At 38.5% G+C, this 14,168-nt stretch overlaps 2 protein-coding genes across 8 annotated transcripts in view; one reads left to right on the top strand and one right to left on the bottom strand.

Moving 5' to 3' along the window:
- The window catches only part of CA3 (carbonic anhydrase 3), a 69,736-nt gene that overhangs the window by 52,168 nt on the left and 3,400 nt on the right, over positions 1-14,168 (bottom strand). The gene's annotated exons all lie outside the window — the stretch shown is intronic.
- CA1 (carbonic anhydrase 1) overlaps positions 12,649-14,168 on the top strand; it is a 51,152-nt gene continuing 49,632 nt past the window's right edge. For 2 of the 6 annotated variants that reach the window (XM_023227834.2, XM_023227829.1), the window contains exon 1: positions 12,650-12,781. The gene's annotated coding sequence lies outside the window, so the exon portion shown is untranslated. Of the gene's footprint in view, positions 12,782-14,168 lie in introns of all 6 variants that reach the window. The other 4 variants (XM_023227830.1, XM_023227833.2, XM_023227832.2 and 1 more) reach the window with 4 other exon arrangements.

The following is a 14,168-nucleotide window of genomic DNA, read 5'->3' as shown; positions in this document are numbered from 1 at the left end:
GCCTCTGCTCCACTGCACTCCAGCCAGGGCAACAGAGAGAGCTTCTACCTCAAAAAAATAAAAACTAAAGAAAACACACAACTTTAATTCCTGAAACCTCCCTAACCACCCTTCGATTCAACTGCATTCAACTGATCAAAGAATACAAGTTTTATTATTCATAAACTCAAGAATATGTGTTGGCCGGGCGCGGTGGCTCAAGCCTGTAATCCCAGCACTTTGGGAGGCCGAGACGGGCAGATCACGAGGTCAGGAGATCGAGACCATCCTGGCTAACACGGTGAAACCCCGTCTCTACTAAAAAATACAAAAAAAACTAGCCGGGCGAGGTGGCGGGCGCCTGTAGTCCCAGCTACTCAGGAGGCTGAGGCAGGAGAATGGTGTAAACCCGGGAGGCAGAGCTTGCAGTGAGCTGAGATCTGGCCACTGCACTCCAGCCCGGGCCACAGAGCGAGACTCCGTCTCAAAAAAAAAAAAAAAAAAGAATATGTGTTGCTTTATTGTGGTTGTTTTTTCATAATTATAGTAAATTAAATGAGGAAATGTAGCTCTCTCTGGTGTTAAATATGAAATATTATTTTCATATTATATATGAAACATAAATTATTGTAATTAAATTCAGAATGAAGTGCACACTTAAATATGTATGATTTCACACATGGTAATTTTATTTTTAATAAGAATTTATATTCATATTTTACTTTTTATATCTAAAAGTAATATGAAGCTGTTTCTTTGTTTATATCATCTCATAACTCAGTATATGCATAGTTATAAATTATACTCCTTATTCACACTTCGTCTTTTCTTCTTCCCCTTGAGGAGAGATTGTATGAGAAGAAAGCATTCGAAGGACAGAAGGAACAATGGCTTTTCAGGAAGAAAAGAAAGAAACCTGATGGGTAAGAAAAAAGCCCAGGGTGGGCTGGTGCTCTCAGCTTCCTATTGGAGAGGCACAGCACTGATTTCTAAGAAGACTTTGAGAGGGCAATTGTCAGACAGAAATTCCTATAGCCCTATAAAATAACCTGACATACAAATGCTGCAAACATGTGTCAGAGTAATCATGTTGAGGTAAGCCAAACTTAAGATGAAAGATTCTGAAGAGGTGGTAGGTACAGTAAATAAAATAAGAATTTGCTTCCATAATTTCCCACTCAAATTGCTTTATTTTTATTGACATCTGTATTTCTTCCAAATTGCTATTTGGTTTTTGTACAATTCACTTATGGTGTTTTTGCCTTGACAGAATTTTTATGCAGTCAAATTTATCAATCTTTTCTTTTGAATATGGATTGCTAATCATAGTTTAAAAGTCTTTTCCTATACCTAGATTATAGAAGAATTCATCCATCCTTTAGTACTTTCATGGATTCTTTCTTTTTTTCTGTTTTTCATGTGTGAGAGGTGAGGAATTAATCTGACTGTATCTTTTGTCAAAAGACATAACTCATTTATTAAAAATTTTTTAAATTAATTATTTTATTTATTTATTTATTTATTTATTTATTTATTTATTTTTGAGACAAGGTCTCACTCTGTAACCCAAGCTGGAGTTCAGGGGCATGATCTCGGCTCAGTGCAACCTCAACCTCCTAGGCTCTAGAGATCCTCCCACCCTCGCCTCCAGAGTAGATGGGACTACAGGCACATGCCATCACACCCAGCTAATTCTTTGTATTTTTTGTAGACACAGGGCTTTGCCATGTTGCCCAAGCTGGTCTCAACTTCTGGGCTCAGGTGATCTGCCTGCCTTGGCCTCTCAAAGTGCTGGGATTCCAGGCATGAGCCAGTGCACCCAGCCACCTTTCTTCTCTTCCCAGCAATTTAATAGAAATCTATCTTTACTCCAGTAATTTGAGACATTACTTTCATTAATATTAAATTTTCATATATATTTGGATCTATTTCTAGACTTTCTATTCTATTTCACTAGTCTGTCTGCCTACTCATGTGTCAGTACCACACTGTGCTAATGACAGAGGCTTTCTGTATATTTTAATAGCTGTTAAAGAAAGTCTCCTCATAGCTTTTAATTTTTTCAGTATTTTACTGGCTACTATGGTTTGTTATTTTCTTTTTTTATGGGCATTTTGTTGTATTTAGTATTTTGTTAAGATTGCATTAGAGAGAAATGACATCTTTATGATTGAGTCATCTACCCAAAATTAATGGCCATCTTTTCATTTGTTCAAGTCTGCTTTTGTGTCCTCCTCATACAGAGTTTGCACATTTCTTGTTTTGTTCACTTTTAAGTATTTATCTTCTTTTGCGATGTAAATGAAGTTTTCTGTATCACTTTATCGTTTAGCTGGCTATTTTTATTTTGCATATAAATGCTGTTTCTACATATTAATTTTATATCTTGCTACATTACTGAATTGTTTTATCATCTGAGTCCATGGACATTCATTTGAAAGCTACATACTGCACACATTCTGACAGATGACATTACCTAATTGAGGATCCTGTACTTTGGTCAAGGTATGTGATGCTATTTAGAGTTGAAGGAAAATAATCTACAACAATGTTGAGCCTTAAAAATCTATTTGTTTCGAGAAGAAATCAGCATACTTCCTGATTTCAAAATGGTCTATGAAGAGATGGTAATGAAAACAGTGTGATACTGCTACAAGAATAGACAGTTATACCAAATAAATAGAATTGAGAGTCTAGATATAAAACCATACATTTACAGAATGGACATATGGAAGCCAGGGCCAGAAAGGAAATTATGATCTCCTGCATAGTTCTGACTTTCAGAAAGGAGCAAGCAAGTTGGCTGGGCGCGGTGGCCTACGCCTGTAATCTCAACACTTTGGGAGATGAGAGGGTGGATTACCTGAAGTCAGGAGTTCAAGACCAGCCTGGCCAACATGGCAAAATCCCATCTCTACTAAAAAATACAAAAAATTAGCCAGGTGTGGTGGCCAGCGCCTGTAATCCCAGCTACTGGGGAGGCTGAGGCAGGAGAATCACTTGAACCTGGGAGGCAGGCTGCGGTGAGCCAAGATGGTGCCACTGTACTCCAGCCTGGGCAACAGGGCAAGACTCCATCTCAAAAATAAAAATAAAAAAGGAAAGAGCAAGTTGATCAGTTCCTGGCTACATAATCTTTTTATCTGCCAGTAAACTGAAAGTCTAAACTAAATTTTACAAAAAGAGCTATTGAAGAATTTAACATGAATATTCCATAATATGCATATTTATGGTAATACTTACAATTGTAATTCTTCTAAATTACTTAAACTGGAAATATACAGTGCCTTATTAACATGTATTATATCAGATTTCAGGAGATTTTGTTGAAGGTAAGGAAAGAATTATGTGAGAATCACTAAATTTACAAACAAAATGAAAATTTGTAGGAGTTGTTTAATCTTTAAATGGGTTCTGGCCTCAAAATTGAGATTGCCTGTGAAAAACTACCATTCTTCATCAAATATTTGAGACAGAAAAACTAGCGAAGCACAGAAGTTATGCATGCAAACGTACAAAGTCTTTATATTAAAAAAAATAATAGTAGCCACAGTTTATTGAGTTAGTACTTTAAAACATTATATTACTGAAGTCTCAAGTCTCACAAGCACCTAATGCAGTTGCTATTTAGAGTCAGTACTTTACAGATAAGGAAACTAAATGTGAGAGACAGTGGGATCTTTGTCAATGGTCCACAACCACAGCTAGTCCATGGTTGAGCTTGTTACTTTAGCAGACGACTTGCTTTCACATAGCAGGGCTCCCAATAATTAATATTTCTGAATATATTACCAATGAATGAAGTAACTAAAAATGTAAAATTGTGTATACAAAAGAGAAACATTTTCACCATATTATTTATCTTAGTTTGCTTTAATTTATTATTTATCTTCTAAAAGATTTGACTGCTCATTTTTCACCTGTCTCTCTTTTGTCAGAAGCAAACTCAGTGTTATGTAAAAATATCATCACATTTCCCAAAAGGCAAGGTGGTCAGAGAAAGCCAGTGATGATGATATGATACTGGACATTAAATATAGCCTTAAGCCAGACTTAAATTTCAGGTGGAGTCACTTGTCTGCCGAGAGAAATGCCATCATTGCTGATAAGGATTTTTAGACTCTAGCTTCAGAGTCCTTAGTTCTGAGTGATAGTTCCAAATGGTCAGTTAAAATCTGAGATCACAGCCTAGTCTGAATTCCATCAAGTCATGGCACTGGCCCAAGGGCAAGATTGATTGTACATTTGCAGACTTGGCAGCTTTTGAAATAATGATTTAGGGTAATCAACTTTTACCTCTTCCTTTTCTCTGAGATTTATGAAGAACATCTTTAGTTTTGGAGGTGTTTTTTGTTGTTGTTGTTGTTTTTCTTACAGAAGAACGATGCTTAGGTTTAGTGATACTCTAACTTCAGAACTAATTCAGAAAATCAAACTAAAGTCTTTAATGTGTTTGCATAATAACACATATTTAAAGCATTATAATTACAAATAAAGTAGGATAAATTACCTTCTGGGTATTTATAACCAACTTTAGACTAAAGTAAAAGCTGAACATGGAGTTTGCAAATTATCTAGATTCTGTGTTTCTTCTCCTATAGTTTCTATCTGGCTTTCAGCTAGTTGTTAAAAGCTGCATAGAGTAGGAGAAAATAGCACTGCAGGTATTATTTTTAAAAAGAAGATAACTTGCAGTTAACATGATTGCATTCCAATTATTCATGGATTAAATTTTCTATGTGCTGGTTGCCTATTCCTGTTAACCTCTGAAGAAGTTTAGACTTCTTTGAGCATGTATCTAAACTTGTGTCCTAAAATGTAAATAAATGTATATAAAGATGCATTTTAGTGAGCACAGACATTCCCTTTGAGAAATCAACAGGGAAATAACTAAAATATATGGGGAAAAAAATCATTGGATTGAGTCAGAGTCCTTTTTCATTTTTGGTGACAAATGGATCAGTAATCTAATTTCTCACAAGGAGATTTCAATCTTTGTATCAGTTAAAGTAAATTTGGAACTACTCTTCCACCCCATTGCTGACTCCTACTGTCTTGATGTTGAACCTTTTCCTGTCCTTTGAATGTCTGCCTCAGTCCTAGACCAATGCATTGTCATTGCCCCTAATAAGTGCAGTTGTCTATGGCTCTCAAATATTGCCCAGGTCAAATTCTCTCAGCCTAGCTTGTGTCCTCTCTGGTGACCTTCAGCCAGCCTGGTCTTGGCATTTACATAAGAACAGAATATTAAAACATTCCCTGTGCATGTTTGAAGTTGATACTCACTGCACAGTTATTTCAGAAACTTTTTAGAACAACTGCTCTGTCTTTAAAATGTCTGCAGACAGGTGTCATAAATGGGCCATCCAAGAGTGTCAGAAACCATCAAAGCACTATTTGCAAAGTCAAAGTACTCTAGTGATGTTATTCATGGAACACAGTCTCACAGCTTGCAGGTTATCTAGTCCAACTCTCTATCTAATTCAATAAATTCTTTCTCCAGCATTCGTGGAAGGGGGCCTGAGAGGAAAGAGCACACGATATTTGTGAAGTCAGAAGGCCTTGGCCTGAGTCCTAGCTCCAGTTCATTCTACCTCTGTGTAAGCAAAATACAAACGCTCTGAACCTCAATTTGCACATGTTAAGTACTTGGATACATAGTAAGTGCTTAATAAATAATTTTAAATGAATAAACATGACAACAACATCAGTCTCTCAGAGTTGCACTTGCAATTTTCCAAATCATTCTCTTCCTCTCAACTGTGCTTTTGCATATCTTATATTCTGCCTGGGATTGCCTTTGCAGCATGTCACCTGGTTAACTAGTACCTGTCCAGAGAAATCTCTCCTGACAAGAGCCTCCTACCCTAGGCACCTGAAGTCTGTCTAGGGTACCCACTTTAAACATTCTGTGCTTACCGAATTAATCATGTGTTACAATCACATGTCTCTACCTACGTCTGCCTGCCAAGCTGTGAGTTTCTTGAGGACAGGGACTATGTTTTATTCCTTTATTTATGTACTTTCCGCAAGTGTAGAAGGTCAAGTTAATCACATCTCTCAGTTCAGGGGAAATTGCCATTATTACTGTGAAAGCCCCTTTTTTCTTTTCCCCCTTTGTTACATTACTTTTTAACTTATTCTTTTTTATATCCCCATAACCATCTCCCATTTTTCTCCCCTGCACAAGTGTCCATTATAATGCAACTATATGTATCTTTTTGTTTGCATGTATTTTCAAAATGAGCTATGTTGTTCTATATAGCTATGTCTTACTTAATTTTAATGAATTGACATACTTTTGTACCAACACTTGTTTCCTGACTGGCACATCTTTAATTTTCAATAAATATCTGTGGAATTACAAACGAATAAGTTAAAAATGTGGTCACTGAATTTACTGTGAATCTGGTTTGGAAAGAAAATTGTGAAATAAAGTATGTGAAATTGATGTACAAATAGTCTATTACATTATAAGTGTTACTCGTAATTAGTAATCTTTTAGCTTTTTCTAATATAATTTGAATGGCAGGAAACTCACTAGTTCACAAGAGAGTACATGGTAATCTAAAACAGGGATCCTCAACCTTTTTGGCACCAGGGACCAGTTTCATGGAAGATAATTTTTCCATGGACTGACATGGGGGCAGAGATAATTTTGGAATGATTCAAGTGCATTACATTTATTGTGCACTTTATTTCTATTATTATCATATTGTAATATATAATGAAATAATTGTACAACTCACTGTAATGTAGAATCAGTGGAAGCCCTGAGCTTGATTTCCTGCAACTAGAAGGTTCCAACTGGGGGTGAGGGGAGACAGTGACAGATCACCAGGCATTAGATTCTCATAAGGAGCACACAAACTAGATCCCTTGTATGCACATTTCTCAATAGGGTTCGTACTCCTATGAGAATCTAATGCTACTGCTGATCTGACATGAAGTGGAGCTCAGGCAGTAATGTGAGTGATGGGGAACAGCTGTAAATACAGATGAAGCTTCCCTCGCTGGCTCGCCACTCACCTCCTGCTATGCGGCCCTGTTCCTAACAGGCCAGGGACCTGTACTGTGACCTGTTAAATCAGGGGACTCCTGATCTAAAACACAAAATTTGCATCATTTATTCATAGTGAACCAATGCTGGCTCTCAGTGATTACCTCCATCTTTCGGTTTGTAATGTTTATGAGGGTATTTATGCACAGAAAGAGTCTCTTAGTCTACGTTATAGGGTTTTCTTTTATTTTTTATTCGTTTTTTTTTGTTGTTGTTGTTGTTTGTGGTTTTTTTTGTTTTTGAAATTGTGCTGTCTTGACCCAGTTTGAGACCCTGGCTAAAGGCTGATAAATCCCCTTTCTCCAGCAGCTGATTAAGTCCACACCTTGAAGACTTTCCTTACCATGCTCTCACACTCACATCTGCCCTAATCAGCCCTGGGACCTAGCACCAAACAACCAGGGACAGTCCCTAAACCCCAGGGCCCACCAAAATTATTTAAATCATCCAATCCACAGAGAGCCTATGAAACTGAGCTAGCCCCACCCTGTGCGCCATATGTAAGCTGCCCCTGATAGTCTGCAGTTACTCAGTTACTCAGTCCCCGATGCAACTTCTGTAAGTGTCCTCCATCAAAAGTCTTCAAATCTTATAAAGAATTGGTGCTGTGAGCAGGAAGGTGTGGCCATGATTGTGGACTCTTGGGTAGCTCCTTGTGGGGACAGGGTGCAGGGTGTGAGGGTCTGCTCTTGGCTTACTCATTGGCTCCAGACCCGCACCAGCACAACTAGGGATGCAACTGCTGCCTGTCGGTAAGCTGCGCTTCAGCTGGCACTGCTGTGCTGCGGGTGGTTGCCAAGTCTCTCCTTATCCACATTCCTGTGTTGGAATAGGAATTAAAAATGAGCAGTGCTGACTGGCTAAACTCCAAAGCTATATACTAGTACAGCGGGGGCCCACCTTAGACCATTAGGAGTGATGAGCCACTTGAGCTGCACTTTGCAGGGTCTGCATTCCCCATGCTTCTGTTCATAGCCTGTGTTTGGCAGAAGCCTATTCCAGGAGTCTATAACTTCTTTGGCAGCAGTGTTTCTTTTTTATTATGTGGGGCAGAATCCTGTTTGTCCGAGTGTTTCAGGTAAACTCTTGTGGAGGAAAGTGTTGGTTGGGCTCTCCCACAATACAGAAATGGCGCCCAGGTCTCATTGTCAACTTGACCAATTTAACCAATTACGGTAAAGGAACTATAAAGGAACATAGAAATTGGTTAAATTGGAGGGGTTCCTACAGACTAATACTGGAGTTCCAGCCTCAGCCATAGATACATTAATTGGCAAACAACCTGACACCCTAGTAACCATATGCACTCCAATTAGGCCATATCATTTAAAACCCATGTACAGCAGAACCCCTCTCTTCACACGTCTAGAAAAAACGGACTGTTGAGAGCTTTTATATTCAGCTGCCTTTATTTTTATTAATTTTATTTTATTTTAAGTTCTGGGATACAGGTGCAGGATGTGCAGGTTTGTTACATAGGTAAGCCAGTGCCATGGCGGTTTGCTGCACCTATCAACCCATCACCTAGGTATTAAGCCCCACATTCATTAGCTATGTATCCTGATGCTCTCCCTCCTCCTGCCATCACCCCCAAGAAAGGCCCCAGTGTGTGTTTTTCCCCTCCCTGTGTCCACGTGTTCTCATTGTTCAGCTCCCACTTATAAGTGAGAACATGAGGTGTTTGGTTTTCTGTTCCTGTATTAGTTTGCTGAGGATAATGACTTCGAGCTCCAGGATACAAAATCAATGTGCAAAAGTCACAAGCATTCCTATACACCAATGGCAGACAAGCAGAGAGTCAAATCATGAATGAACTCCCATTCGCAATTGCTACAAAGAGAATAAAATACTTAGGAATACAACTAACAAGGAAAGTGAAGGACCTCTTCAAGGAGAACTAAAAACCACTGCTCAATGAAATCAGAGAGGACACAAACAAATGGAAAAACATTCCATGCTCATGGATAGGAAGAATCAATATCATGAAAATGGCAGAAATGCCGAAAGTAATTTATAGATTTAATGCTATTCCCATCAAGCTACCATTGACTTTCTTCACAGAACTAGAAAAAAACTACTTTAAAATTAATGTGGAACCAAAATAGAGCCCATATAGCCAAGACAATCCTAAGGAAAAAGAACAAAGCTGGAGGCATTACATTACCCTACTTCAAACTATACTACAAGTTTACAGTAAGCAAAACAGCATGGTACTGGTACAAAAACAGACACATAGACCAATGGAATAGAATAGAGATCTCAGAAATAAGACTGCACATCTATAGCCATCTGATCTTCGACAAACCTAACAAAAACAAGTAATGGGGAAAGGATTCCTTATTTAGTAAGTGTTGCTGGGAGAACTGGCTAGCTATATGCAGAAAATTGAAGCTGAACCCCTTCCTCACATCTTACACAAAAATTAACTCAAGATGGATTAAAGACTTAAATGCAAAACCCAAAAGTAAAAACAAAAACAAAAACAAAAAAACCCTAGAAGAAAATCCAGGCAATACCATTCATAACATAGGCATAGGCAAAGATTTCATGACAAAAATGTCAAAAGCAATTACAACAAAAGCAAAAGTTGACAAATGGGATCTAATTAAACTAAAGAGCTTCTGTACAGCAAAAGGAACTGTCATTAGAGCAAACAGGCAACCTACAGAGTGGGAGAAAATTTTTGCAATCTATCTATCTGACAAAGGTCTAATATCCAGAATCTTCAAGGAACTTAAACAAATTTATAAGAAAAAAAATTAACAACCCCATTAAAAAGTGGGCAAATGCCATTAACAAACACTTCTCAAAAGAAGACATTTATGTGGCCAAGAAACATGTGAAAACAGCTCAACATCACTGATCATTACAGAAATGCACATCAAAACCACAATGAGATATGATCTCACACCTGTCAGAATGGTGATTATTAAAAAGTCAAGAAACAACAGATGCAGGCAAGGCTATGGAGAAATAGGAGTGCTTTTACAGTGTTGGTGAGAACGTAAATTAGTTCCACCATTGTGGAACACATTGTAGCGATTCCTTAAAGACCTAGAACTGGAAATAGCACTTGACACAGCAATCTCATTACTGGGTATGTACCCAAAAGGATATAAATCATTCTATTATAAAGATACATGCATATATATGTTCATTGCAGCACTATTCACAATAACAGAGACATGGAATCAACCCAAATGCCCATCCATGACAGACTAGATAAAGAAAATGTGGTACATATACACCATGGAATACTATGCCACCATAAAAAGGAACAAGATCCTGTCCTTTGTAGGGACATTTAGCTGCCTTTAATTGAGACTTTGATTGTACCATTCAGATTCTGGCACTTTGATCCAATTATAGCAGAATCCTGGATGCTAGCATCTTTGCTAGCGGTGCACCCACAAAGCCTTTGACTTAAAACACAAGCAAATTAAGCTCCCAGGACCCAACATTGTATTCAAATTCTACGAATGACTCAGTCTCATTATAACACCATAGAGCCACAAAAATACGACCCACATCAACCCTAGTGGGTATCCATATTGGAAGGATACCCTAGTCCCACACTGCCGTAGCTCAAGACCACGCCATTAAAGATGGCATGCCCCCTGCCTCCCAACCAACTATGGGCAGTGCCAACTACACCGGCACATGGAATGTCTTGCCATTCATAGGAGACCAGAGGCTCTTGGTTTTCCAGTGGCTAGTTACACTGCTGACTTCTGTTTTAAAAAGCGAGACCCACAAAACTGGAATGACTTTTCAGACTTTACAGACACCTATAAAACTGTAAGTTCTGCTCCCTTTGATTGTAATTCCACTCTATACTAGGCTAAGCCCTTATGAGACCAAGTCCAGTGCCTCCTTAATGCTTCTAAGATTCCCTGCTAATCCCATCCACTTCTCCTGCCTAAAGGGTAATCTAACTGAAGTATCCACCCTGTGTGCTCTCCTAGGAGTAAAAGGAGCATCTGCTGGTCTCCTACTGTCAAACCATTCACTCCCTTCCATCGTCTTTCCCTTCCCTTTCTCATTGTCAGTATCCCTACTCCCACCCCCATCTCTTCCGTCCTAACAGCATCTTCTCCTCTTGCCCTCTAAAAGACTACATGAGTAAAATTCAAATCCACTGCCCCAGTTTCTCTGATATTTATACGGGCATCCAAAATACACACACATTTGACTGAAGTAGACTCTTCTGCAGTGACTATCCGTAATTCATCAGCCTGCTTCCACATAACCTACACCACACATTTACCCAACTGATAATTGCTCCAGAGATGAAAAATATTGAGAAATTAAAACCACTTCCAAACGGCCTCTTCTCCTGTATCGGGGTGCCCTCTCATGGCAAGTGGCAACTGCACTTGTGTTTTGTCAATACGTACCACAGGTAGGCTACCCAATGAACAACTGCATATTCTCACCATATGCCCAACAAAAGCCATTGTCTTCCTCCAGTCCCATTCTTTAGTAATTTCCCTTTACCTAAATCAAGGTACAGTTTTCCAGTCTAAAGGTAATGCCACAAAACTATATTGTGTCCCAACCAACAAAGGTGCTTATTCCCTCTACTTTGCCCTTCCATTACCCTGAAACTGGAAGCCATGAGATGTATTCTGGCCTCTCTTGGCATTCCTATTTATATAAATGTTAATTATTCTTTCCCCATCTAGTCAAACGTCATTGATGTGCCACATTCATACCTATAATACCGGGACTCACCCCTGCTCTAGGACTCACTGCGATGGCCACAAGGACCATTGCTTTAGCCCAACAGTCAAAAATAATTGACGCTACCCTACAAATGTCCAAAACTCTAGTATATCATATTTCTAAATTACAGCAAATATTAGTCCTGCTAGACCAGGGAGCTTTGGCAAAAATGTTTTTTGACAGTAAATTTGTCCTTGATTATATATTAACTAGTCAAAGAGGTGCTTGTAACATTATTAGAGCTTCTTGTTGTAGGTGGGTTAACACCACCAATCAAGAGGTCACTAACAGAAAGCCTGGATCACAAAACCATCACCCTAAAGAAAACATGCCTTACATGTTTAACGCACTCTGAAATTCAGTCAAAATATGACTAAAGGCCCTTGCCAAGACTGATGTATTCTCCTGGCCAACACCAAACAAATGGGAGCCTGGTTACAAGTCAGACTTCCGGGACTTGTCACATTTCTACTTGGTTTCTTCCTTGTTACTGTCATAATAAAATGTTTTCCATGCTGTTTAGTGCAACTTAGGCCCTATTCTGTAGAAGTCTCCTCTACTATTCAGGTCACTCAAATACCCCAAATAATTGAGTTCAAAATCAACATCAAGATATAAAGGAATCAGTGACTAAATATATTTCATATATGGTATTTTTATTGATTATGGTGCTGTCTTGACCTGGTTTTGAGGCCTCAGCTAGAGGCTGGTCAGTTTCCTTTCTTGAGCAGCCGATTAAATCCACACCCCAACCACTTCCCTTATCAGGTTCTCACACTCCGGGGCCACTATGTACCCACTCTAATCACCACAGGGCCAGACATCAGACAATTAAGGACAACGCCCATGCCCCAAAGCCCGCCAAAATTGTGCAAATTTTCGAAATTATTCAACCTAGCTAACCCCACCCTTTCTGCTATACATAAGCTGCCCTTTCCCCCTCCAGCTTGTGGTATCCAGTCCTCAGGTGCAATCCCCTGTGTGGTCCTCTGTGGCAGCCTTCTCTCATTCGGAACTGTAAGTAACAAAGACTTCTGCCTTTCATCTGGCTAAGCACTGAAGTGTTTCGTCTGACTGCCGAAAGAATCTTTAAATCTTATAAAATACAGTCCTACGTACGTCTTAAATACTATTCAATGAATGAAAGCTGCAAAGTTTAAAAAACTCTTATAGTTTTTCTAAACCTTCTATATTTATCAAGCAGATCTCTGGAAATCTGGAAATTTGAAAAGGATAATATAATATTCTGGCCTCTTTTTTTTTTTTTTTTGAGACAGAGTCTCACTCGGCCGCCTTTACTAGAGTGCAGTGGCACCATCTCTGCTAACTGCAACCTCTGCCTCCTGGGTTCAAGTGATTCTTCTGCCTCAGCCTCCCAAGTAGCTGGAATTACAGGCATGTGCCACCACACCTGGCTAATTATTGTATTTTTAGTAGAGAGGGGGTTTCACTATGTTTGCAAGGCTGGTCTCGAACTCCTGGCCTCAGGTGATCTGCCCTCCTCGGCCTCCCATAGGGCTGGGATTACAGGCATGAGCCACTGCGCCCGGCCAATATAAATTACCATTTAAGCTTATTCCATGACTAATCTTCAATCTGAGGTTAATTCCCCTAAACAATTAATGCAATTGATAGATTTGGTTAATTTCTTTTAAATATCATACATTATATTAATTACAAATTTAATCTACCTGAATCTCTCAAACATTTCAAATGCCTGACACATTAGTATCTTTTATACATCTTGCAAGTTTAAAAAAGGAGGGAGGGGGTTCTAATAATTAAAGCAATTCCAGTAAAAGTAATAAATCAAATGTATGCAGTAGTAAGTTATGTTCTCTTAAACATTCAAACACTGCATATAGACTGAAGAAAATGCTCTTGTACTTTAAAATTAAAATTATGCGGTTCATATATCTGATTTTCTAATATATCAGGTTCTATTAAATGCTTCAAGCAACTTAACAATCTATCACAGGTTATCCCAATGATTAAATTATTACATTTCTAAAGTTAATACAAATATGTTAATATTATGGATTTGACTAACTTCAACATTCTTATAGTTATTTCTCTGTTCTCCCAGTATTTTAAAGCCACTTATGCAAATAAAGAGAATAGATAGATGTATGATCTGATTGGGCCAAGGATACTGTATCAGAGAATCAAGGCCGGGGTTGAAGTGTCAGTTAAAGAATTTGAGAGAGGAGCAGGGACCTAATTAGGTACCACACATGCTCAGGTACCACACAACCCAAAAGTCAATCTGCTAGACATCTCCTTGAGGTAACAGAGCTTTCCAAACTCACACCGGTTCATGCAGTCTGGTATATCATGTGTACCCTTACCTAGTTTTATTTATTTATTTATTTATTTATTTATTTATTTATTTATTTATTTATTT

This window comes from Piliocolobus tephrosceles, chromosome 7 (genome assembly GCF_002776525.5).
Source record: "Piliocolobus tephrosceles isolate RC106 chromosome 7, ASM277652v3, whole genome shotgun sequence".
Lineage (NCBI taxonomy): Eukaryota > Metazoa > Chordata > Mammalia > Primates > Cercopithecidae > Piliocolobus > Piliocolobus tephrosceles.
The sequence above is the reverse complement of the archived record's forward strand: the minus strand, read 5'-3'. Positions and strand labels throughout refer to the sequence as shown.